The sequence below is a fragment of the Mesocricetus auratus genome, unplaced genomic scaffold, assembly GCF_017639785.1.
Source record: "Mesocricetus auratus isolate SY011 unplaced genomic scaffold, BCM_Maur_2.0 Super-Scaffold_100013, whole genome shotgun sequence".
In the NCBI taxonomy this organism is placed as follows: Eukaryota; Metazoa; Chordata; class Mammalia; order Rodentia; family Cricetidae; genus Mesocricetus; species Mesocricetus auratus.
The window spans coordinates 64,432,149-64,457,183 of NW_024429196.1; the positions used below are offsets into that span (position 1 = coordinate 64,432,149).

At 41.8% G+C, this 25,035-nt stretch overlaps 1 protein-coding gene across 1 annotated transcript in view; it reads left to right on the forward strand.

Moving 5' to 3' along the window:
- The first annotated feature begins 8,606 nt into the window (after nt 1-8,606).
- Nucleotides 8,607-25,035, forward strand: part of Rnf182 (ring finger protein 182) — a 52,201-nt gene continuing 35,772 nt past the window's right edge. The window contains exon 1 of the mRNA XM_005066344.4: nt 8,607-9,179. The gene's annotated coding sequence lies outside the window, so the exon portion shown is untranslated. The remainder of the gene's footprint in view (nt 9,180-25,035) is intronic.

The window sequence follows — 25,035 nt, forward strand, 5'->3', positions numbered from 1 at the left end:
TTTTTGTCCGGTATTTTGTCACAGTTACAGAAAAGTTACGTACCTGTGTTGGGTTGGGCAGTGCTTTGTCTGACAGTACTAGCCCCGGCTAGTTTGTTGCAGATCTGACATGTTGGGCTGCAGTTAACAGGTGTATGTCTGGGCACTTCTTGTGACCTGTGCCCCGCCTAGCAAAGCAAGGCACACTCACACCTGGATGGTGAGGAGTCAGCAGGAAACACTGCCATGTGTCTTTACCCCTGACACCTTGTATGCTTCATGCATGAAGAACCTGTTTGGTCACAACACCCTCGTCTTGTTTTTGATGGTCTAGAATGTTCAGATGGTGTATACTGTTCAGAAGATCTAGTCACCAAGAAGGCCTTTGAAATGTCTTTACTATTATAATGATGCATATAACACACAAGTCCCCTTTGATACCTGCACTAGCCTCTTACCTCAATGGTATTATGATGCTAGGGCCTCATGGGGTCTCTCTGATCAATGTTTTATGACAGTGTTACTGGCCTCAACACCCTCATTTATTAGATGAGGGAATAAGCCATTTCAATTCTGCTAAATGCTAATTTGTGGCTGTGTGAGGATCAGTAAGTAAATGACTTAAATAGGTAATATTGGAAGTAGTTTACATACTGACTCGTTCTTGCCAGAGGATGAGGTAATCTGTGAATGTGGGAATGCTGTATTAGTTACTTTTCTGTTGCTGTGACAAATGCCTGACAGAGGCAACTGAGACAACTTAAGGAAAGAGAGACTTATTTTGCCCATGGTTTCAGAGACTTCAGCCCGTGGTGGCTCTGTCGCCTGAGCTGGAACAGAGCATCATGTCAGCAAAGACGCAGGGTAGAGAAACTTCTTCCTTTCCTTGTGGACAGGAAGTAGAGATCAGGGAGCAGAAGAAGGTGTAACTTTCAAAGTCCTGCCCACCCATCTCATGAGTGACCTACTTCCTCTGGTTAGGGTCCTCCTCCACTAGCTCCCTAAACAGTGCCACCATCTGAGAACTAAGCATTGGTGACACAGCCTCTGGAGGGGCATTTGCTATTTAGACTCTGAGAGGTTCAGAGAGGTCCCCAGAAGTTGAATGGAAGGAAACAAAGTATTCTTTAAGCAGCATTTTCCAGAAATAACACCTAAAGCTCATATGTTCCCAACAAAATTTACATGAATCAGATTAAAGTAATCAAACATTTACCTTAATGTGATCAGATCAATATCAAATTAATAATTTGACTGAGGAATCATGTTGAATATTGTTGTGGGGAGCCCTTGGCAAGAATTACAAAGCACAAACTTATTTTTTTTAACTTTCTGTTTCCATGTGGTTCTCCCCATTGGCAAATAATATGTCTGTGTTTTTAAGTGGACTGCACAATAAGTACAAGGGACTGATCAAGGATGAGTTAGACCACCTTTAGCAATCTGGTTTACTTTTTTTGTTTTTGTTTTGGAGACTGAGATGTGCTACCAGAAAATTTAAAAATTCAAATAAATAAAATTACCTCATTAATATCCTCAATGTATAAAGGGTACACATCCGAGAGCCAGAAGCAAGGGGGTGGTGGTACACACCTTTAATCCTAGGACTCAGGATTAAGGCCACCCAGATCTACACAAGACTGATCCAGTCCTAAAGAGAAACAGCTCACACAGAGATGATCTCAGCACCTGGGATCATACGCCTTTAATCCCAGCCCTAGAGGGGTATAAAGGATAGGAGCAGGGTCTTCAGTGGTCAGTATCAGGCAGTCATTCTCCAGCCACACTGAGGATGGGAAGACATTGAAGTTTGTTTCTACTCGCCAGGATATGAGAGTGAATATTTGCTTTTTTCAAGAGTATAGTCTCTTAGTACCTTAGGGCACTCAGAGAGGAATTTCTGAATTCTGCATTTCCAGCCTTTGAACCATTCTAAATGCTATCTTCCCCTTCCCCTGCCTCTCGGGTGAATTTGAAAAGTTCCAGAAGAAAGCAAACTTGAAGCCATAAACAAATATTTTAAGCTAAAATTTAAGATAGAAACGGGCGTTTTTGAATGCGTTTTGAACGTGCTCACATCACCTCGTTACTCAGTGTCAGAGCGTGGCTAGAAGGCAGGGCTCCAAAGAATTGTCACTTAGTGGAGGCTGTAGCAAGGGAGTGTTGCAACTCCTGTGTTTTTCTCTGCCTCGTCCAAAACTTAGAGCTTAATGAACCCCATTTGGATTCAAGCTTCCAAGTAATTGAAAGGTGTTTTAAAGGACAGTTGTTTTCCTTTAGTTTTTTGGAAATTCGATTGCACATAACTTTGTGTACACGGATGTGCGCATATGTGAGTGTGTGCGCCTCTCCATGTGTACAGGTGTCACAAACATACACATGAAGGTTAGAGGACAGATTGTGGGAGTCTGTTCTGCTATGTGGGTTCCAGGGATCTGACTCACGCCATCAGGCTTCGCCAGCTGAGCCTTCTTGCAAACCTTTCTGTTAGCTTTTCGTTATGTCAGGAAGTAAAACTGAACACATGCTCTTTTCCCTTTTGTCAAATCTGTTGTGTGAAGTGCTTTAGAGGCTAGCAAGTTTGCTGCATGGACATTGTGACCTTGGACGTGCTCTGCAATAAATATGAGTTCTCATTTCCAGGACAAAATCTACATTATAGAATAGGAAAATTCTTATAAAAATGCTTCAGTAGGGAGGGGTTATTGACTTTGAATGTTGGAATTTTTATTAGAATACACTGTTTATGAACCACTTGAGGGTGTTTGCTGAGTTTTGTTAAATCTAGAAAGGTTAATATTTATCAAGATGGAATTACAATTAATGCTTCTCTGGGAATTGAAATTTTGGTTTATTTTGCTTTCTCTGAGTGAATCAAAATACCTGTTTTATTTTTGACAACTTTATATCTGATGGGGAGGGGGAGAGTTAAAATTGGATGGCTTGCCTTAGTTCTATTCAGAGCTTCTAGAGCAGTGCTTCTCAACCTGCGGGCTCTGACCCCTTTGTCAACATTCTAGCTCCAAAAATATTTACATGATGATACATAACAGTAACAAAATTCAGTTATGAAGCAGCAACAAAATAACCTCATTGTTGGGGGTCACCACACACGGGGAAATGTATTAAAGGGTGGCAGGCTAGGAAGGCGGAGAATGACTGAGCTAGAGAAAAGGGTTGTCACACGGATGCTAGCCTGAACTGAAGGTTGATGAACTTACCAAGAGCTGTAGCAAAGAATAATAATAAAAACACAGAAGCAGGAGTTATTAAGCTTTGGGGATTATACTCAGGGCCCTGATTTAGCAACCCACGGGCACTCGTCACCTCACTGTGAGCCCTGCTCCACAGGTGACAAACTCAGGGTGAACAACCTGACATTAGTGTCTTGGATGAAATAGTTCTAAAATCTATATTCATGAGCAAAATCCTATGCTAGCTTTCTAGTAAAGAGAAATTATTTTCTAAAAATTACCTTTTGTACATTGAGGATATTAATGAGGTAATCTTATTTATTTGAATTTTTTAATTTTCTGGTAGCACATCTCACTCTGTGTGTCGGCCAGGCTGGCTTGGAACTCACTTTGTACCCCAGGCTGCCTCAAATTTGTGGCAATCTTCCTGCTCAGCCTCCCAAGGTGTCCTTCTTTCTGTATGTAAAGATTAAGAAGAGTAGCTGACGTTGGATCTCTCAATTATATTTTACCATAAACATCAATTTTTAAGTGGTGTGCAATATGGCACGTAAATGAACTATAATCGTGTCTAGTAATCGTGTTTGAAAAAAGAAGCAGGTGTTATAATTTTAATAATATATTTTATTTAATCTAATATATCTAAAATATTATTTCAATGTGTAACCAATATTAACATTATTAATGACATGGTGCTTAAAAATCTTACCAAGTCTTGAAGATTTGGTCCTTTTCACTTTCTTATCATATCAGTTTTGTTTAGCTAGTGGCTAACTCTCATGTGGTTAGTGGCTGCCGTATTGGACTGTTTAACTTCAGAGGATCATTTTAGGAAAGCAAACTTGTTAATTAATCTCAATTAAAAGAATCACAAGAATATGAAAGACCAGTTGCATTTGTTGTAGTAGTCTAAAGGAACAGAACTGATAGAACTAGTATGCACATATTAAGATATAATCTCTATATTAGAAGGAGATTTATTAGAGTGGCTTACAGGATGTGGTCTGTGTAGTCCAACAATGGCTGTCTCATACGGGAAAAGATGAGAGTCATGTAGGTGTTCAGTCCACGAGGCTGGGGTCTCAGCAGTCCTAGCGTGGAGCTGAAGGCCTGGAGGATTCCTGGAGAGCTGCTGCTCTTTATAGCCTGTATTAGAATCTATTCTAACACCAGCAAAGAGGATAGATGAACTTGACAATGAGAATGAGGGCAAGCAGGCAGAAGGCAAAGTTCCCTTCTTCCATGCCCGTTTGTCTCCGCATCCCCGGAAGGCACTTCCCTCACTGAGGGTGGGTCTTCCTGCTTTAGACAATCAAATCAAGAGAATCCTTTACAGGAATTTTCCTGCTGCTTCTGTTTTGGTTGATTCCAGATACAGTCAACTTGACAACCAACATTAGCCATCACAATGGTCATAGAAACACATCATGCAATTTTAAAGATGTGTTTTATGCATGTGTATGCATATGTGTTAGGAATGCTGTGTGTGTGTGTGTGTGTGTGTGTGTGTGCTGTGCGTGCGCCTGTGGAGGCCAGAAGAGTGTTAGATGGTTGTGAGCCACCAGCTGTGGGTGGCGGGAGCTGAACTCAGGTCCTTAGGAAGAGTAGCAAATGCTCTCAATGGCTTTTCTGTCTCTCCAGCCCTACATAATGCTTTTAGCATCCTATTACAGTCCCTTCATTTTCAGGTTAGATAGCTAGATTAAAGCTACCCCTTTAATATGTGTGATCCAGGCACAGCAGGAATGATAATTTCCTCACAACTTTTTAATTCTGCCAAAAAGATGGCATGGAAGCAGAGCTTAGGACAAAGCGAAGTCTCCCAGATAAATGTGAATGTCTAGACCAAAGTGTAGGGGCAAAGAAAACTGGAGAGGATAGAGTTAACCCTGAGAAATTCCCTGCATGGCACAAGGCTGATTCAGCTCCAGCCAAGGAACCATAAACGGTTCCAAGGAGCACCCAAACTATGCCCACCCCACCAAAGTGACCCCATCGGGTATCAGGCAATGACTAATTTTGGTAAATAACATCTTCTTGCCACAATTGTCCTTGTGGGCAACTGTTAGTAACAATTTTAAAATTCCTCCAGCCCCCATGTCAATGAATCCAAAGGTCACCTACTCTTACCCAATCCGGAACAACTAAGGCATGTACCACCCTTCTTGTGTTTTTTTTTCTTTTAAAAACCCCTTGCAATTGAGGCCAGGCACCTCTTTCCTGCAGCTGCTGTGCCAGTTTGCAGGACAGGGTCCCTACTGAGGCTTGTAACATAACAATAAACCTTGTGTGTTTGCATCGGTGAGTCAGCTCCTTGGTGGTCTTTCTGGGGTTTCATGAACTTGGCATAACACAAAGGTTCTTAAACTGTGTGATGTGATCCTGTAACTGAAGGTGAGGGTCACAGTAAAAGGCTTTGGAATGTTAACGACCAAATATTAATTCAAAATGAAGTGACAAATGAATCCAAGGTGCTGCTGGCCATATGTGCCATCTCAAGATGTCACTGAAGCCTTGGTTCTGAACATACAACACGTGCACTTTGTTCTGAACATGGCCCCATGCACACAGCACCAACAAACACTTCCCGTTTTGTTTTTTTTTTTCTGGGGGCGGGGACAGGGTTTCTCTGTGTAGCTTTGGAGCCTGTTCTGGAACTCACTTTGTAGACCACTCTGGCCTCAAACTCAAAGAGGTCCATCTGCCTCTGCCTCCGGAGTGCTGTGATTAAAGGTGTGTGCCACCACCGTTAGGCCACTGCCCAACTTGGATTCAAAACTATTGCAGGCTATGAACAGTGTTCTCTGCTCAGCTACAAACACAATGATACATTACTGAAGACAAAGACTTCAGATATTTTGCTGATGTCATTCCTTAGCATGTCTTTAGGTTATATACTGTTAGACTGTTTGATTTTAAAATTGGTATTTGAGATTTGAATTGATTTTTAAAAAATCATCCAGTGAATTTTGACTTGGGAGTAGGCAGAATGAATTTCCAACAGTTTCTGAAATGGCTTTAAACATACTTCTGCTATTTAGTATTATGCATTTATATGAAGTGGTAGTCTGAGTACTGATAATTATAAAAACAAAGTATCAACCAACTCCAAGTAACACTAAAGATGTTCCATGTCCTGAAGTATTCAGCCACGATTTAATTCTTTATAAAAAAAAATAAGCACACCCATCTCATCAGTATACAGATTTGCTTTCCTCGCCTATAAAAGGTGAAATTACATATATTAAAGAATTGTTTTTGAAAATTGGTTGCCATTTATAGTTGTGAGTGTTTGATTTACATATCTGTCTTATCTGACTCATGTTGTCTTGACATCAAAGAGTCTCCAGTGGAAAAGGAGGCCCAGGCTAGAAGACTCCCACACATTAAGGTAGAAGCAGGTTCCTCAGAAATTCTCTAAGTAGGGGTGCAATGCAGATTTTCCTAGATGCCCAATATTTGAAAGTGGGATTGGCCACTTAATGGCCGTTTTTTCTTCTGTATTTAGTCTCCATTCAATATAATGATATATAGGTTCATGAATATTCAGTTTCCAATCAAGGCAATGCTATATTGGTCCATGAATATTTTTGATATTTATGACTGTATAAAGAATCTCCGTTTTTAATTTTTGACAAACTGACAAATGCTCACTTAGGAAAACAACAGCCAAGAATCTAAACAGTGCTGAATTGTGTATGGTGGCACAGCCCTTTCAATTCCTACTCTAGTTGCTAGGTACCTACTCCTGTTCCCTTCCCCTTCTTTCCTCCCTGTTTCCTTCCCTTTCTTTTTCCATCTCTTTCGCTTGTCTTTCTTAGATCCTTTTGTGTCATCACATCCAAGGCTGGGTACTTTATGAAGGACAGAGGTTTATTTGGGCCCAGAATTCTGTAAAGCATGGTACTAGAACCAACTCTGGAAAAAGAGATCTCATGCTATGGTGAGAGAGGAAGCAAGTGAAGGGAGGGGCCAGCCTCCCTGCAGGGTCTACCTTATTTGGGGAGCATTGGTCCCTCTGTGAAGGGCAGTGGCTGTCCCCCTCGTCCCCCAGAGGTTCTGAAATCTCAGTGCTGTTACTTTGTAGACCAAGTTTCTTCTACATGGTCTCTGTGGAGGTGTGTGTTGGGGAACCTTATTCAAACCAGAGCACTGTCTATTCTAGGTAGTTATCAAACTTTTTGTACAGACTGGGCTTACCCTACACAAACATTTTTCTTTAACGATGGAAAAAACGTAGCAACTGCAATATAATCTCACCTAAACTGTAGTGTTGGGGTGCAGGTGTCAATAGCATCTTTCTTCCAATAGGAAACTGAGCATATATTTATTGCTACATTTTATTATTTCTAATGGATATATAGTATTATACAGTGCAACTGTACCAAATTTATTTAACCAGATCACTGTTGGTTGACATAGAATTTATTTAATTTTGTTTTGTAGAAAAGTGCTGGATGTACAACCTTGCATAGCTCTCATTACGTATTCATGGGTTTCTGTGTGACATTTCACAGATTCAGATAACTGGGAGAAATGTACATGCATTTTGAGTTTGGATACATGTCTCCAAATGATTTAATGGCTTGTCAGAAAGATTTTTTTCTCTTGACTTCATCTGGAAGCACCAATATTCTCATCAAAAAAGAGCAGGCAACCTTCCTGAGGAATGAAATGTTTTCATTTTATTACATAAAAAGGATCTTCCATTGTCATCAGTTAATACATGTGGCCTCGATGGTAATGCGGTTGTTTTGGTGTGTCCTTGTCAGATAACTAGCAAGCCCAGAGAACAACAGTTCTCCAGGGGGTTAGCATGGTATTGACAGTTCTTTGGCAATTTACAATACCGGGAAGTGAATGCCCTGATCACTGAAGGCCAAAGGAAGACACTGTAGAATTTGGATTTAATCACTGAACTTTCAAGAAAACATAGTAAGGAGGGATGACTCACCCAGGGGAGCTGCCCTCCAGCTCTGTCCTTTAAAGGAAGCATGACCCTACGGCGGCCTGCTAGTACTTTTCCCTCCTTCTCCAAAATTTTCCTGTCGAGGATACCTAGACTGTGCCAAGGGATCCTAGTTCCTTCCCTAAGTGTCACGGTCTGCAGTTTGCGGCACAGTCACTTGGTGTTCATGGTAGATGCTCAGCAGTCGTAATCAGTCTTTGAACAGTGTGGTGGCATCTCGAGTTCACACTGCAGCCTGTGTGTGAAAGTTGTGGTTTAGCATCCCGAGTTTATAATCAGAAGTAAAGGCCCCCTTTCCCTTCCTAGGGGAGCCCCTGGCATGGCAGGTGCCTGGCTTGGTTGGCGGGAGATCAGAAGTGCAACAGAATCAAAGCTTGCTGCTGGTGCTGATGGCAGAGAGGAGGAGGGGCGTTGTCCTCTGTTGGCAGCTTAGTATCTGATGCAGCAGCCCCAACAGGAGCACCGGGTACCAGTTGCTCAATAGTTTATCACTTTGTATCGTCCTTTCTTCTCCCTTAAGTGAATTTCGGTTTCGAGGGCACAGCCTGGTAGAAGGAAGATGTGGTGGCGTTGGGGACCTTCGGGCTTTGGAATGTCCAGTGGGAGAAAGCAAAGCAGTGCCGGCAAGGCAATAAGATCTGACTCTGGGCTTAGGGCTCTCTGGATCCTCCCTGTCTTTGGCAAGGGACTCTGACACTCGGGAGTGTCTGTGGTGGCAGTGGATCGGCGTGGGGGGTCCTTGTTTCGTCCGCACTGCCCAACTGCTGAGAAGGGCGTGGGTCTCCTGGCCTGGCGGGGTCCGGGACCCTGGTGCCTCAGGGGTTCAGGCTCCCGGCCGGCCGGGGCCCTGGCGGTTGCCATGGTGACGTAGGGTCGGCTGTGCGCCGTGGAGACAAAGCGGCCCGCCCGCCCGCAGCTCCCGAGCTCCTCCTCCGCTGCGCCTCCCTCAATCACCGGCGCCGCCGCCGGAGCGGCTTACGGTCCTCCCATCGATCCTCCGGTCCGTCCTCCAGCTGCCCCCCGCCGCCGCCGGCCAGGTGAGTAAGGCGCGAACCAGTCAGCAGTGCGGGAAGGGTCTCCGGAGCTCCCAAGTGCGGGGTCCACCCGCCCCGGGGATGCACCGGACGCCCTGCTGGGCCACCCTAATGCCACCAACCTCCTCGGCCTCCGGGAACCCCGCGCGCCCAGCACCCGCAGCAAACTTCGGGCCGCGCGCCCGGCCGCCGGGCAGAGCCCTCGACACCGCCTATTCTGTCCCAACCAAGTTGAGGGGCGGGCAGAGCCATAACCACCTGCCAGGATATCTCTCTTCTCTTTTCTCCCACCTCTCTCCATCGCCTTTGATGGTTTTAGAAGGAAAAGAAAGAATCAAAATTGCCTCAGGACTTTCGTGTTTTATGGTTAATTCCTTACCGAGTAGGATAGATGTAAGAGAAACATATGAGATTTTTTAAAAATTGTTAATTTAAAACACATCTCTGAAAAGTCAGTTCATTCTTACACTTGTGGTCCACGCATTTAGAAGAGGTTTCTGAAGTTCCTTTGGGTTTTGGATCTGAACCTGGAACTGTATGGTGGGGAAGAAGTACCCAGGCTATTAGCTGGACCAATACCTCGTCGAGGAGATACTTGGCACTGACATCGATGCTATTGTTTTTGGAAGACATTGTGTTCACGCTTTAGGCAAGTGGAAAATGCCGTGGTTTTTTTTTTTTTTCAAAGGAGGCATCCAAAGCACCCTCGGAGGCAGGTATCCAGGAGGTGTTTGCATCAGTGTTTACTAGTGTGGTGGCAAGGACTGAGATGCCGTTGCCAAGGGCATTGGAGTACGGGATAGGGAGCTGCTCGAGTTATGGGTACCACTCCTTTTCAATGACCCCAAGCCAGCAGACCATTTCACGACAGTTTGTTGCAGACACAAAGAATAAAATTTAAAATGTGATACCGAAGACTTAGAGGAGTACTAGACATGATAGGTACTATTGTGAGAGAAAGAAAACATCTGTTTTGCACGATTACAGTTGACCTGTTAGGGAAAACATACGTGTGCTGATGCCGTTTGTATTAATTGGGGACAGATGCTATGTTGATAGATGAAAAATTATCCACCTGATTAAGCTGTATAGCCCAACTTAGAAAAATCGTGGGTAAGTATGTTAGCTAGGGAAAGGTTTATGGGATGAAAGGAACTGATCATTTTTGAGTTGTGGTTGATTAGAATTCTGGATGTGGTAGCCACAGGAGGTGTCAGCCCACAGAGATCATCTAATATTCCTTCTCCCTCCTTGGGATTCCAACACCTGTTAGCTTGCTGATTACTGGGTTCCTGAGCCTCTTCTTGTGTGCCAGCAATTTTGAGTAATGCCACTTCATTCTAAGACTGTATTGAAACTAAAGGACAGTAATTTTCAGATTATTCCACAACTGGGCTTTTTTTTTTTTTAAACTGAGTTTTACCTGCAGAGTGGCTCACAGATGCTCTACTAAATACTCTTTGATGAGGTAATGAAATACTAGCCTGATTAAAATGAAGTAGATCAGGCTTGAGAAGATAAGCAGGGGAGAAAAATCAGCATTTTCTCCTTTCACCCTGAAAGGCAATCAGGCTATCAAAGAAGAAGACACATTATATAGTCACACAGTGTATTCGCACAGTTTGTACTAAAAATACAATTTGAGTTCTTTCTAAGGTACCAGGAGTGTGGCTTTATTTAGCTCTGTCAGCAACTCTAACATTCGAGTACAAGGACTCTGTACATGTAGCTATATGAAACCCACCCTGGGAATTCTAGCCTGGGCAGTTGTGGCTCACAATTAGTGTTGGAGCATAGAACTGCTTGGTGTTAGTACAGTAAGATAGGACTCCTGCTTATCCTTCCATACCAACTTGCACAGGCTTAAGATTCAATAGCTTGGCATCTCAAATAAAGCCAGTAAATAGAAATACATAGCGGTGGATGGAATGCACCTTTTAACTGTATTTGTTCACTTACAAAAGCTCTGCTCTCAGGTTTACATATACCACTGGCATTCTGAAGTGTGCATATCCCCAGGTGCTAAGAGAGAGCTACACCGGGGCAGCCATCCTACTGCAGTAGGAAATGCAAACTGTACCTTAGGGCCTTGACTCAGATCAGCCACCTGGGGGAATCAAGCACCCTGCAGGTGGGAAAGGCTGGTGTGGCTAGTCTTTCCCCTGCACATCCCGGCTTACCCGTCTGAATTTTTACAAAGTAAAGCTGGCCTTAATATTTGGTCCAAGTTGTGAGATGCAGTCTGGTAATTGATGATATGGTGGCTTCACCTGATGAATCTTGTCCTTTAACTGTATCAAATGTATCCAAAGATAGATACCAAAGCAAGCCAAGGAATTTTCTTTAACTTCAAAGTGAAGTTATCTTTGTGCAGTTGAAAGTCAGTTGTCTGTAACCATAAAGCCTTCCTGGCAGCCTAAAGCCACCGAGCCTCTGTTTCTGGGTCATCATTCTCTTGTAATTTCTGGTTGCACTGTGATAGCATGATTACTGCTTGGCAATTCAGCATCTAGTTCAATGTGTTGTAGCATTTATAAAACCACATTGCTGAAGGCTGATAGGTTTTTAATGACTTTGTTACCCAAACACTTAGGCTTAGATATGTGGCGGGGGGAGGGGGAGACGGGCGACCCTGAGACCTTGAGGCCAAATGCTCTAAATGTAAGACATCATTTTCTGACCCACTCACTCTTTCTCCATGGGTATTGATCATAACCACCCTGCTGAGGACAGGTGGGGAGATGCTGGCCATGGTTGCGGGTTGGGGGGGGGAGGTTGTTTAGTGGTGTAGATTATTAGTAATGATTGATGGAGTTGGAAGAGCTATTGTGGGTGTATTCCAGTTTTGTGCTCTGAGTTAAGTAAGGATTCGATAATTTAAAGCTGTTTTTAAAGCTCTAAGTGCTGGGTGGAAGACGCATATGTTTATATTTATGAGATGGAAGTATAGTTCAAAGAAAATGACTGAGTTCTGGTACCTTCTAGTTACACGTAGCAGTTACACAGTATAGACCCAGACACAGTTAACAAATGTGGACCAAGGACTTCCTTCTACAAACGAAGCTATGGGGGCTCTTTGGTTGAAGGCGGATTTATGTTATACATGCTCTGATCATTTCTTTGATTTTTATGTCTTTAACTCACTATATATGCCATCCCAATCTACTGCTTTGCTGTCTTCACTTCTTTTGTTTAGGACATTGTCTTCATTTCTTTCAGGGGAAAAGTTACTGCTTAATCCCATACTGGTTAAAAACAAATGTTTATAACTTCAGAACTACTTCTTAAAATGTGTTCTTGTTAGTTTGCAGTTCACCTAGTAAAACATTAGAAACTCAGTGTGTGGTGATATGCATTAACAAAAACCCTATATTGCACGCCTTATTCTTCAGATTGGCTGTTTGTAGTGGTGCTGTGGTGGGTAAGAACATCTGGGAGTACTTTGATCACGTGCATCAAGGTGTCTTATGCTAGTTTCCTGCTTCTTCCCTTAAAATCAGTCAAAAGTGAAACACCAAAAAACTGGGAGCTGAGGGTCCAATGAGTGACAGAGAGGTCCTTAACACCAAGAGCCCTTGGGGCACAGTGTTCTAGAATAGGGAGGAAAGACTCTGGTGGCTGTAAATGTCTTGTTAATACTTGGTACTCTCTGGCAATTGACTAGGGTTATTTACCTAGGGTTTCTGAAACTAGGTACTCTCACACCAGGGGTGCTTGTCCTAGTGACTGAAACCCACTTTCCTCCTCTGACTCAAATGGGTGTCTCTGGAATTTGGTTTATGTATGTTTTTTTGAGCATTACAAAGCACACAAGAAGGGCTGAGAAGACATTTTTCTCCATAGAGGCCATGGAATCCATTTGGTCAGGTATTGGAGTTTAGATACTCAAGACACAGTGATCTCTCAACTACGTGCATGCCTAAAGGGTTGGGTGTATTTGTTCTGAGGATTGATCACTCGTCAGCTATCTTCTCTGCTTGCTAACTGTAGTCATTCAAGCCAAACATGGCCCTTTTACACAATTTGATCACGAAGTAGTGTGTCAAGTATAGTTCTATTGAAGAATAGATATTTACTCAAGCTTTTGAATTATAAATCGATGGAAAGGGGTTTCTCTGTGATCTTATCTGGCATTTTCTCTGGTTACATATTGATTTTTAAGCCCCTATTTGAATGTAGTCATTTGGATTTTCATGTTTTTTTTTAATCAGTCAGTCAGTTAATCAATCTATCAGCCAGTCATTCAATCAAGATCAACCAGTGTGCTTGGCATTATGCTGAGCACATTACAAATGTGAACTCATTATTTTCTACACATGAACCTTAGGAAGCAGTTACTGGTCATTGTTCTTATTTTATGAGTGATGACCCTGATGGGTTTCTCTGTTATGTTAACTTAAAAGTGCACAAAAAACGACCAGATTTTTGCTATGTTTAACAATGTAGCATGCTTTATTTTCTATTTAGCAATATATACTAAGTATACAAATAACAGCATTAATTATTACACTTGGACATTTTTTCTTATTTTTTCCCATCTCTTTCATAAGGAGAAACAAAACCTGAAGTTGCAGGACAAGACACATTTCTTTATTGTGTACCATGACTTGTGCCAGCATTATTTTCTTTTGGGGATGATGGAATTGAGACAGGATCTCACTCTATGACCCAAGCTGACCTGCAGCTAAATATGTAGGTCACTGTGGCCTAGAACAAGTGGCCAGGCTGAACTGACTGAGCCTCTTGAGTGTTGAGATTATAGGTGTGAGCTAACATTTTCTTATAGTCCATTATTTAAAATTTATTTTACTTGGTTTTTTTTGTTTGTTTGTTTTGTGTTTTGTTTTTAGGAACAGAGTCTCTATGATGTAGCCCTGGCCATCTTGGAAGTGACTGTAGACCAAGTTGACTTCATACTCTCAGAGATCTGCCTGCTTCTGCCTTCAAGTGCTAGGATTAAAGGCTTAGCTATTTTTGTTTGGTTTTGAAACGAGGCCTCATTCTGTAGCCTAGGCCAGGCTAGTCACAAACTCACCATGAAGCTAAAGTTGACTTCAAATTCATGTTCCTCTTGCCTTGGCCTCCTTAGTGCTGGGATTACAGGCAGTGCCACCATGCTTGGAACTATTAGTATTCTCTTTATAGACTCTAGAATACATTGATTAATTAAAAGAGGAACTTCTGAAGGGGTTTGATGTTTCATTTATTATGTGAATTCATATGCTACAAGAGCATTTATTCCCCCTGGTGTTGGCCTTTCTGGATTCATGTAAATATACCACAGAAATGTTTGTCATTCTTACTGTTTTATGAGGGGCCTTACTCTGAGTCACACATTCTTTCCTGGGCTATGTCTGACTCGTCCTAAGGATGAGTAGTATTTCTTTCTCATTCTCTTTCTTTTGACACAATTCTCTGACTACCCACCTCCTTTAAGAACTTTACAGGTTGTGCTAAAAAATACACTGTCAAGCCAAGCAGGTGGCACACACCTTTAATTCCAGCACTTTGGAGGCAGAGGCAGGTAGATCTCTGTAGTTTGAGGCCAGCCTGGTCTACAAAGTGAGTTCCAGGGTAGCCAGGGCTACACAGAGAAATCTGTTATGGAATATTACTTCAACTATGTAAAGATGTGTTATGTTTGTTTATGTTGTGGAATGTTACTTTAATTAGGCAAGGATGTGTTACATATGCTTATTCTATATTTGTTTAATTATGTAAAGATGTGTTGCTTTGTCTGTCTAAGGCAGTTGATTGGTCTAATAAAAAGCTCAGCAGCCAATAGTTAGGCAGTAGAGGAATAGGTGGGACTGGCAAACAGAGAATAAATAGTAGGGGGAATCTGGGTTTGGGAGATGAGAGGAGAGAGCAAGGGAGAAAGAGAGGGAGACAGAGAGGGCCAGAGAGACAGACACAGAATAGGACATACAGAATGAAAGAAAAGTAAGACTCCCTGAGGTAAAACACAGATGAAGAGACACGGGTTATGATAAGTTCTGAGCTAGCGAGAATCAAGCCTAAGATAAGGTCAAGTATTCATAACTAATGACTAATAATAAGTCTCTGCGTCATGATTTGGGAGTTGGTTGGTGGCCCAAAAGAAAGCCTGATACAGAAACCCTCCTGTGAGCCCTCTCTCCCCCAGAGTATCTGTCGATAGAACTGGGCCTTACTTATTTCTAGTACCGAGAATAGGGTGGGCAGAAACCTGCTCTTCTTAATTAGATACTTCAAAGACTTTTCTTGTCATATATAACTGTGATGTTGGATCTAGTTACAAAGTCAGTACTGTTTTTAAGGCTTGAAAGAGCTGGCTCGGGATCTTTATAGTATTATTTCAGTTTTCTGAAATTTGAAAAGTATTATGAGGGCATTATAATATTTGAACTCTTAGTTGAATTATATCATTAGAAATCAAATATTACAATTCTGTTTTCAACTTATTTGGGTTCTGAGGCCAATGTCTTACAAGATTGTATGTAAAAGGCATAAAGCAGTAGCTAACTTAAGTTTTATGGCATTAGTTATGTTTAAGCCTTTGATTATTGTAGTCAAAAAGAACAGAAAATGGATCCTCCACAATTTACACTTCTCTTTTGAATGTTCTTCATGTTTTACCCACCGTGTCCCATCTGCTCTCCTACCCCATAGCACATGTTCTCTGTTCTCAGTAGATGCATGATTGGGAGATTCTAATTCCAGGGCCTTTCTTCCTTAAGCTGTATGAAATGTGGGGTTAAATAAGAGACAGGTATAACTATCCACAGTTTTATCGGTTCTTTTTTTTTTTTTTTTTTTTTTTGGTTTTTACGAGACAGGGTTTCTCTGTATTGTTTTTGAGGCTGTCGGTCCAGCCCAGCCTTGAACTCACAGAGATCCGTCTGCCTCTGCCTCCCGAGTGCTGGGATTAAAGGCGTGCGCCACCACCGCCCGGTTCTTTTAATGGTAAGTACTGCCCTTACTTTTATTTATTGAGCACTTACTTGGTGCTGGAAACCCTACTAAGTATACTATGTAAGCCCTCTTTCCTGATCGCCACAGTAAACTTGTCTCCTTAACTATAAACTGCTCACAGTTTATCCAACAGTACATGGAGTTTGTTTTACTTTATATTGGGTCCTAGATTTGGAATTAATTTGAAAAGGCCTATATGGAATAGCACAGGATGAGAAAAAAAGAGAAAGAAGAGAAAACTGGGCCTGGAGAGATGGTTCAGTGGTCGAGAGCACTGGTTGCTCTTGCAGAGAACTGGGATTTAGTTTCCAGCATCTACATGATAGCCCATGACTGTATCTAGTTCTAGGGGACCTGATGCCCTCTTCTGATTTCCAAAAACACCAGGCATGCATGTGGGGCACGCACACATACCATAAAATAAAATAAATAAATCTAAAACAATATAAAGTAGAAAATAAATGAAAACTACCCCCATACTGTTGTGTATTCCAGGCTGGCGTCTTCTGTACTGGCTGTGCTTAGAGTGTTGTGCTCAGTACTGCACTCAGAGTGTTCCTTGTATAAGGATGCTGAAGGTAATGATTGAAGTTAGAAGTCTTCTCTTTTTTTGTTTTTTTGAGTCAGGGTTTCTCTGTATTGTTTTGGAGGCTGTCCTGGAACTCGCTTTGTAGACCAGGCTGGCCTCAAACTCACAGAGATCTGCCTGCCTCTGCCTCTCAAGTGCTGGGAATAAAGGCGTGCACCACCAATGCCCGGTGAAGTTAGAAGTCTTAAAAACAAATTCTGTCTGTGTCATTCCCGTACATAATAGGGTTTTCCTGGAATTCCTCACAGAAACTTTATAATTATGGAGAAAAAGAGGAACCAGAAACTTGGGTACACTGCTTATTAAAACCTCTGGTTTTTTCCTTGCTCAAGAGCAATAGGAGAAGATGGTTTGGATTGGAACCCTGGCTGTGCCATCTTGTGGCTTCATGACTTTGGAGTAGCTCCTTCATGTGCTGTCATTCTTTATTGCAATGGCCCAATGTTCTTGTCCTCCCTACAACTTCTTATATTGACATCCTGAATCCCGAGGTGATGATGGCATTGGAGGGTGGATCCTTGGGGAAGTGATTAGCATAAATCTCATGAGTAGAATTGGTTCTCATTCTCAGAGCTTGTTACTCTTTTCTGCATCTGAGGATCCAATGGAAAGGTAACATCTATGAATCAGCAAGAGGGTTCTCAACAGACATTTAAGTTCCAATGCCATGATCTTGGGCTTCCAACTTCCAGGACCGTGTCAAGAAAATTTCTCTTGCTTATATATAAGCCAGGCAGTTTTTATAGAAATTCGTTATAGCAATCTAAATGTACTCAGATAGCTAACTTGAAAAATGGGGGGGGGGCACAACTACATGGTATTTAGTTGTAAGGAATAATTGAATTCATATTTGGAAAGTACCTAGTTATTACTTATTAAAGGTGACTTTTATGCACAGAAAGGAAACATACTATACGACCCCTCACAGGTCAACAGTAGAAGCAGTTTTCTTTAGACCTGTAAGGTCGGCTTATGTATCTTATTCTGCTTATGTATCTGATAAATGTAAACAAATCACATTCACTTTCTTTGACTTCTCTTTGATTCCAATTGAGTAGACTGAATTCTTCAAATTATCAGCTTCATTTCAAACCTTAACTAGTTTGCATTTATATATAAATTTAATATACCCGAATTTTTATTTTAAGAAATCAGATAATTGTTGGGGAAAATTTCTGACTCTAGTAAGTAAAGTCTTTCCAAACACTAGCTCATATTTCTTTGCATATTCTATCACTTACAAAATTAATATTGTCTAGACTTAATAAAAACTCTTAAGCATTTCAATCTAAATAAGTCTCATGTCTAAAATCTATCACACATTTTAAATTAGAATGACAAGGCTAAGCTGTCAGTTTGTCAGGTACTTTTAAACATTAAAAATATGACAATCATTCATAGACTGTACCAAAAGATGAATAGATACCCATTTCTTTTTTAAATATAAGTTTTATTTTTTAAATTTCATATGTATGAGTGCTTTGCCCTCATGTATGTCTATGCACCACATGTATGGCTGGTGTCTGAGTATATCAGAAGAGGAATTGGATGTCCTGGAACTGAAGTTGTAGATGACTGTGAGCTGTCATGTGGGTACTAGGAATTGAACCCAGGTCCTCTGCAAGAACAACAAGTTCTCTTAACTACTGAGCCATCTCTTCAGTCCTGGTGCCTGCTGCTCACTTAGAAGAAAGTGAATAGAAGGTGCCATTCTAGGTAAGTTGTAGTTATCGCACCACTCCATGCTGAAGCTGCTTCATGACCTTTCTCCCCTAAAGTATATCTGCTCGTTGATCACAGATATAAAGGTTGAATGTTGCACCTGGATTGCATCCATCATGGATAATTCTTCCTGTGGCATTGATGGATGGTCTGCCTTTTAAAGTCACCATAGCAACAGGTAACCTAAAGTCATTCTTTTAGATCATATTGATTTTTAAAAACACTTAGAACAGCACTGTCCGATACATAATTTCAAGTTTCAGACAGCCATATTTTAAAAAGTAATTTTCATAATAGGTTTTAAGGCCAGTGTACCCAAAGATTCATCATAATTTCAACATGTAGTAAATATAAAACTGGTTAATGAGATAATGAATCCTGCTCTTTTTCAGTTTTAAAATCTGGTGCATAGTTTACATTTCTAGAACATCTGGATTTGTATTTCAGGACTTAAAATTAAATGTATTCCTTCTCAAACAGTAAAGTTATATTTGAAGAACAGACACTTTGCATGGCTCCAGTTCCTAAATGCAAATTGATTGAAACAGAACAAAACAAAAATTTTGGTTCCTTAATTGTACATACCATCTGCCAGGAGCTCAGTAGCCCAGTTAGTGTTGGCCGTGTTGAATGATGTAGCCCCAGATGTGGTGTTCATATTTACTCTTCATAATTCTACTCCAGGTCCAGGATATGGCACTGCTATTTCAGATAACTTCCACTCAGTTGAGTCTGTACTTCTCTAGTTAACATTTGTATAGTAGTTTTCGTGACATTTGATCAGCTGCATGGGTATTTTAAAGTCATCTCATTAGATCCAAATATTTCCTGATTTTGCACATTTTCCTAAGAGGTCCCTCCAACCATTTTGGCTTGTTTCTAACAGCTGTGTCAGTTCCAGAGGAGGCCCAGTACAGTAAGCTTATGTTGTCTATGTCTCATCATATGTAGCTTGGTGGAACTGTAAAGAACTACATACAGTCTCTGTACGAGGTCAAATACAGTGGGCCATCCTGCCCCATTTTCCCAGTCTGCTCTTAACTGGTTGTCCTAGATAAACATCTTGTGTCTTCTCTTATTCTTCTCTTTCCCGAGTCATCTGCTTCTTCCTCATCCTCTGTAGATGGTCTTACCCATATTCCCCTTCTCAGCTTCTGATCAGTCATCTCTGACTCTGAATCGTGACCGTCAGTTTCAAATTCCAACATTATGACCCATGACACTGCTATCTTAAGTCTTTCCTGATCCTTACATTTTTTCTTCAGCATCTGTATCATTTCTCTGCTCTCATGTACAACAAAGCTTGATGAAGAGTTATTAGACACTGCTCCCCCTCCTTTTCTCCCTTTATTCCAGTTAGGCGTTTATAGCCCCTATCCTGAAGGAAGTGCTACAGAGTGCTCTCTTCCTCGACACTTCCAGGACCAGTTCCTAGTCTTCACTTCAGTCCACCTGCCAGTAACACCTGACAATTGGTCGATTTCTTCATGGAAGATTTTCTTCAGTTAGTGAACACACTAGCTATTGCTTAGTGGTGCTGTGGTACCAACATCTTTAAGCTCAGTAATTTGTATTGAATCTTTGGCTCATTGGTATAGCCAAGGAAGGTGAGCTTTGTTGGTGGCTTTGCTCCAGGCTGTGACTCATCTGGTATTGACTCTGAGGTATGGATTGTGTTAGATCTGCTCCTCATGTGCTGGTTCTAGGATTCAAGCTGAAGGCACTGTAGGGACCCTGGGATCGTCCTTGTTGTGGCCACTTATAGGAGTAAAAGAGTAAAATCCAAACCGTGTATGCACATTGAGGCTCCTTCTTGCATCCTGCCCACTTCATTCCTATTAGCTACAGAGATTCACACAACCAGGCCCAAGATGGAGGCATCTTCCATCTACCACAGGGCAAGGAAAGAGAGTGAATATTGACTGAACAACAATCCTGGGCCACACGTGACCTCTGGTGCTCCTGTCTGTCTTGATTCTCTGTCCACATTGTTGCTACCCTTTGCAGCATCCTTTGTGGATTTCTTCAGATCTTGAAAACACTGAAGTTATCTCAACTCTAGTCTTTGGATCGTTTCCTTTCTGGTCTTACCTCAGGTTTCAGAGAATCCCTCTTTGCCTCATGACTTTAATATGCTGACAAATCTCCAGTTTGTGTCTCAAACTGAAAACTCCACCCTTCATTCCGCATCCTTGTGTCTCCTCTGGGAATTTCCAGTGCACCACAGAGGAAACCGAGTGCTGATTCTCTGAAACGATGCCCAGTTAACCCCTTCTTCTTTGGTTTGATAAATGGTCACTTCCTTTGTTCAGCTGCTTAGACTGTAACTTTGCAGCTGACCCGGACCTTCTTGGACAGTGGAGACACTACAAGCCATATATTAATAAATAGGTATTTTCAGGGACATTTATGATCAAATGATAACATGTTAACTAGAACCATTGCAAGTCACTGAGTCGGTTCACATTGTTATGGGCTCTTACTTACAATAATGTATGGGTAAAAGTTTACTCAGCTTATCCACCATGAATAAAAATTAAAAAAAAAAAAAGAAACCTGGGTTTGCTGACTCTGCCATCAAGTGTGATCATTTTCACCTCCCCCACCACTGCCACTCTGCTGCTGTCTACTGTCAGTTCCATTTTATTTTATTTCAGGAATCTTCTAACTGGCCCCCCAGTTCTACCTGTCATATCTGCAGTCTGTTTTCATTACAATTTCTTTGAATTTGAAATTTGGTACCCTCACTTCCTTTCTCAAAAGACTTAAGACCAAAAGAAGGCACGGATGGAGATGGGGGCACGCAAGTGTAGTTCTGTGCAGCGAATGGATGTGAAAGGGCTGGGGTGGTAGCGGGAGCCTTGCTCAGCCAGCTACAGCGGCCCAAGTGAGAGATGCTGCATTTGTTACCATTATAACTTTGTATTTATGTGATTTTTAAAAAATTGATAACATCTTCGCTGGACCATGAGCTCCAAGAAGGCAGAGGCAGTGTCTCTTTTTGCTTATGATCCTTGGTGTGTAACACAGTCTGGCACCGAAAGGCACTTCTCTACCTGGCACTAAGTGTCATGAGAAACAATAGTGAACAAGTTGAGGCCTGTGTCTGTGCTCTTTTGTATTCATTCAGAGTTTGCCTAGTGTCACAAATAGAAGATAGATGTATGTAGTGTGGCCAAGGAAATGATTATGGCTAAGAGGAAGCACTTGTTTGTCTTTGTGGAAATGGGGAATGTATGGGGGCCTTACACATAGTAGGTGAGCACTTTACTTCTAAGGTGTGTTCCAGCCAAAAAACCTTTCTCTTTTTTTTTAGTTAACTATTTTTTCCTGTGGTATATGTGTGTTTACATGTGCATGTATGTGTACACTTTTGGTTACCAGAGACTGACATCAAGGGGCTTCCTCAGTTCCTTCCCACTGTATTTTCGGGACAGGATTTCTCCTGAACCCGGAACACACCAGCTTGGAAAAGTTGGCTTGTGAGAGCTGCAGATGCCTCTTTTCACTTCCCCAGCACTGGGGTTACAGACACACCCATGGGACCTGGCTTGTTACATGAGTGCTGGGGATTCAAACTCAGGTCCTCATGCTTGTGTGACAAACTCTTACATATACAGTGCTCTGTCTACATACCAGAAGACGTTACCAGATTGAATTGTAGATGGTTGTGAGCCACCATGTGGTTGCTGGGAATTGAACTCAGGACCTCTGGGAGAGCAGTCAGTGCTTTTAACCTCTGAGCCACTCTCTCCAGCCCCCCCGTGTGGCAAACGCTTTACTGGAGGAGTCGTCTCTCCGTCAGGTAAAGCATTTCTCAAAGTCAAATAACCAAGGTCTTTCTTCAGATATTCAGATGAATGTTTCCTACGCAATACTTGTTAAGGGAAGCTTTTTCCTTGCTAGCCGCTTTGGTTTATCTCCCGCCAGCCGCCTGGGCTCTCCCGCGCCAGCATGGTTCTAGATCCGCAATAGTCCCAAATAAACACACAGGAGGCTATATTAATTATGAAGCTGTTGGCCTTGCTTGTCTCTTACTGGCTAGCTCTGCTTTAAGTAATTACCCCATAATTGTTAATCTAAGTATGTCTCTTACCGGAGAAGTTTCCGGGCTCCTACCCGGCGTTACATGTTGACTCTCCTGTGTTTCTCCTACCCAGAATTCTCCTGGATTCCTAGCCCCACCTATCTAGATTCCTATTGGCCAGACAGTGCTTTATTAGCATAAGACTTCCCCAACAGATACTGACAGCAGAGCCGGTGCAAGGCACATTGTCAGTAGGAGGAAGACACGTTCAGGGGAATCTACCAGAGCATTGGATCATCAGGAAGGATACGTAGTAATTAGAGCTACGTGAAGTCTCTGAAACCTGACATTGTTATGATCTCTCACTCATGATAATGCATGGGTGGGAAAGTTACTCACCATATCCTACTGAATACAAATAAAAGATGATTTAACACGTTTAATAAAAAAAAAAGAAGATAAGCTTCTTTGAATCATTTGAGAGAAATCTTACTCTTAATGGGAGATTAGGAATGGACCACACTATCAATTGATACCATTTGGGTAAGAACCGGAACATGACAAATTCAATATTTTCTTTGTCTTTACAGGTTGATGATGGAAGAGCATGAAACCTCCAACCACTTGTTCTTTTTAATTCCCCACAGTGGGCCATAATTAGGAGATGCTTAAAATGCTTTAGAGCTCAGAATTGGATTGAGATTCCATTATTCGTTGGCCTGCAGTAAATTTCTCTGGTTTGATTATTAACTCTGGGTCATGGCCAATCTTTCTGCCGGATAAAGTGACTTCAGAAAAGAGAAAATGTACTCAGCTCATGTGAAAATCTCACACTGTAGAGCCAAGGAGAACTCTTAAGCAGGCGTGGTTAGGGATTCTTCTAACTTTATTCAGCTTATCCAGGTGTGCAGTTGTGATGGGCACCGATAGCCTACAAATGAACAAATCAGATACAACCCCCCCCATCCTGAGCTGAGGGCTGACAGAAGCCGTGGCCAAGTGTCCCCACCTTGCCCCAGGGTGTGGCTTTATGGGGTATATGCTGGTTGTGGGAGTGGCGGGGGGGCGGGAAGGGGGAGGCAATTGTAAAGACTTGAGAATGATTGACATCTATGTGGAGTGAAGGATAGCCCAGGCAAGAGCAGGTGTGGGGTGGGTGGGATGGGAAAGCAGGCAGAAGAGGTAGGGAGGGGACTGCCGTGAGTCAGTCCAGAGAATGTGGCTGCAGGAGTAGAGTTAGGTGGGGCATAAGGCAGTGGTAACTGATGCAGCTGGAGAGAGGCAAAGGCCTTGAGATGTCTGAAACAGGAGATAAAAGCTCAGAGTTGAGTTTTAAAAGAATCTCTTCATGAAAGTCGGGACATTCTAACCCTTTTTGTGTCACGTCTATTGTGCTGAGACTGGGTAGCATGACTTTTGTTTTTAAGCCAAATTTTACCATCAAAGATGAATATACATTCAGAGAAGTATATTTCCATACAATGCACTCCTACATCACCATTCTCCACACCCAAAATACCAAAATATCTATACCCCCTATACTTCCTTTGCCTTTTCCAGTGATTATCTACCCCTAAAACATTACCAACAGCCAGGGCTGGAGCTATGGATCATCAGTTTAGAGCACTTGCTGCTTTTGTAGAGGACCTGGGTTTGGTTCCCTGCACTCACAGGGTGGCTCACAACCATCTGTAACTCCAGTTCCAGGGCATTGGATATCTTCTTCTGGACTCCTTGGATGTTGGGCACACATGTGGTGTGCATATATACGTGCAGACACAAAGCACATATACATAAAAATAAAAATCTTAAAAAAGATTGTCAATAGCACTGTTTCCAGAATGATAGAATAGCCTTTCTCATTTTTGAGCTTTATACAAATAGAATCATCTCAGTATAGAGTTTCATATTTGCATATTACCATTTTCAGAGCCTATGATGCCCATTTGGTAGTTCTAGTTTTTCATTATAGTGATATCATGAATATCACACACACACACACACACATACACACACACACACACACACACACACACACACACTCCAACTGAAGTTTTGATTGGAATTGATCTAAGCATGTATTCTGGGAGAGCTGATGACTTTGCATTATTGAGTCCTCTCCCAATGAAGCCAGTATAGCTCTTCCTCTAATTAGATTTCTCTTGCAGCATTCCTGCATATTTCTCATTACATTGATTCCTTTTTCTGAATCACACCTGTAAAAGTTTTGCTTTCTAATTGTTCTGCTTGCATGTGTAAACATAATAGACTTCATTGATTTGTCTTGACTCTGGGGATTCTGTTATCATGCTGCTCAGTCTTGCTAGTTCTAGAATCGTTTACATTTTTGGTGTGTGTGTTGTCTTGCCCAGTGAATCTAGAGTTTGACTTTTCTCTTATCCAATCCTCACACACACCTTTTATTTTTTGTTGCCTCCTTATACTAGTTAGAGCCTCAGTTACAATTTTAAGTGGAAATGATCACAGTGTATGTTTCAGGGGGACAATTTAGTATTTAAGTGTGGCATTTGTGTGCAAGTATTATTTTTATTTGATTCAAATATTTT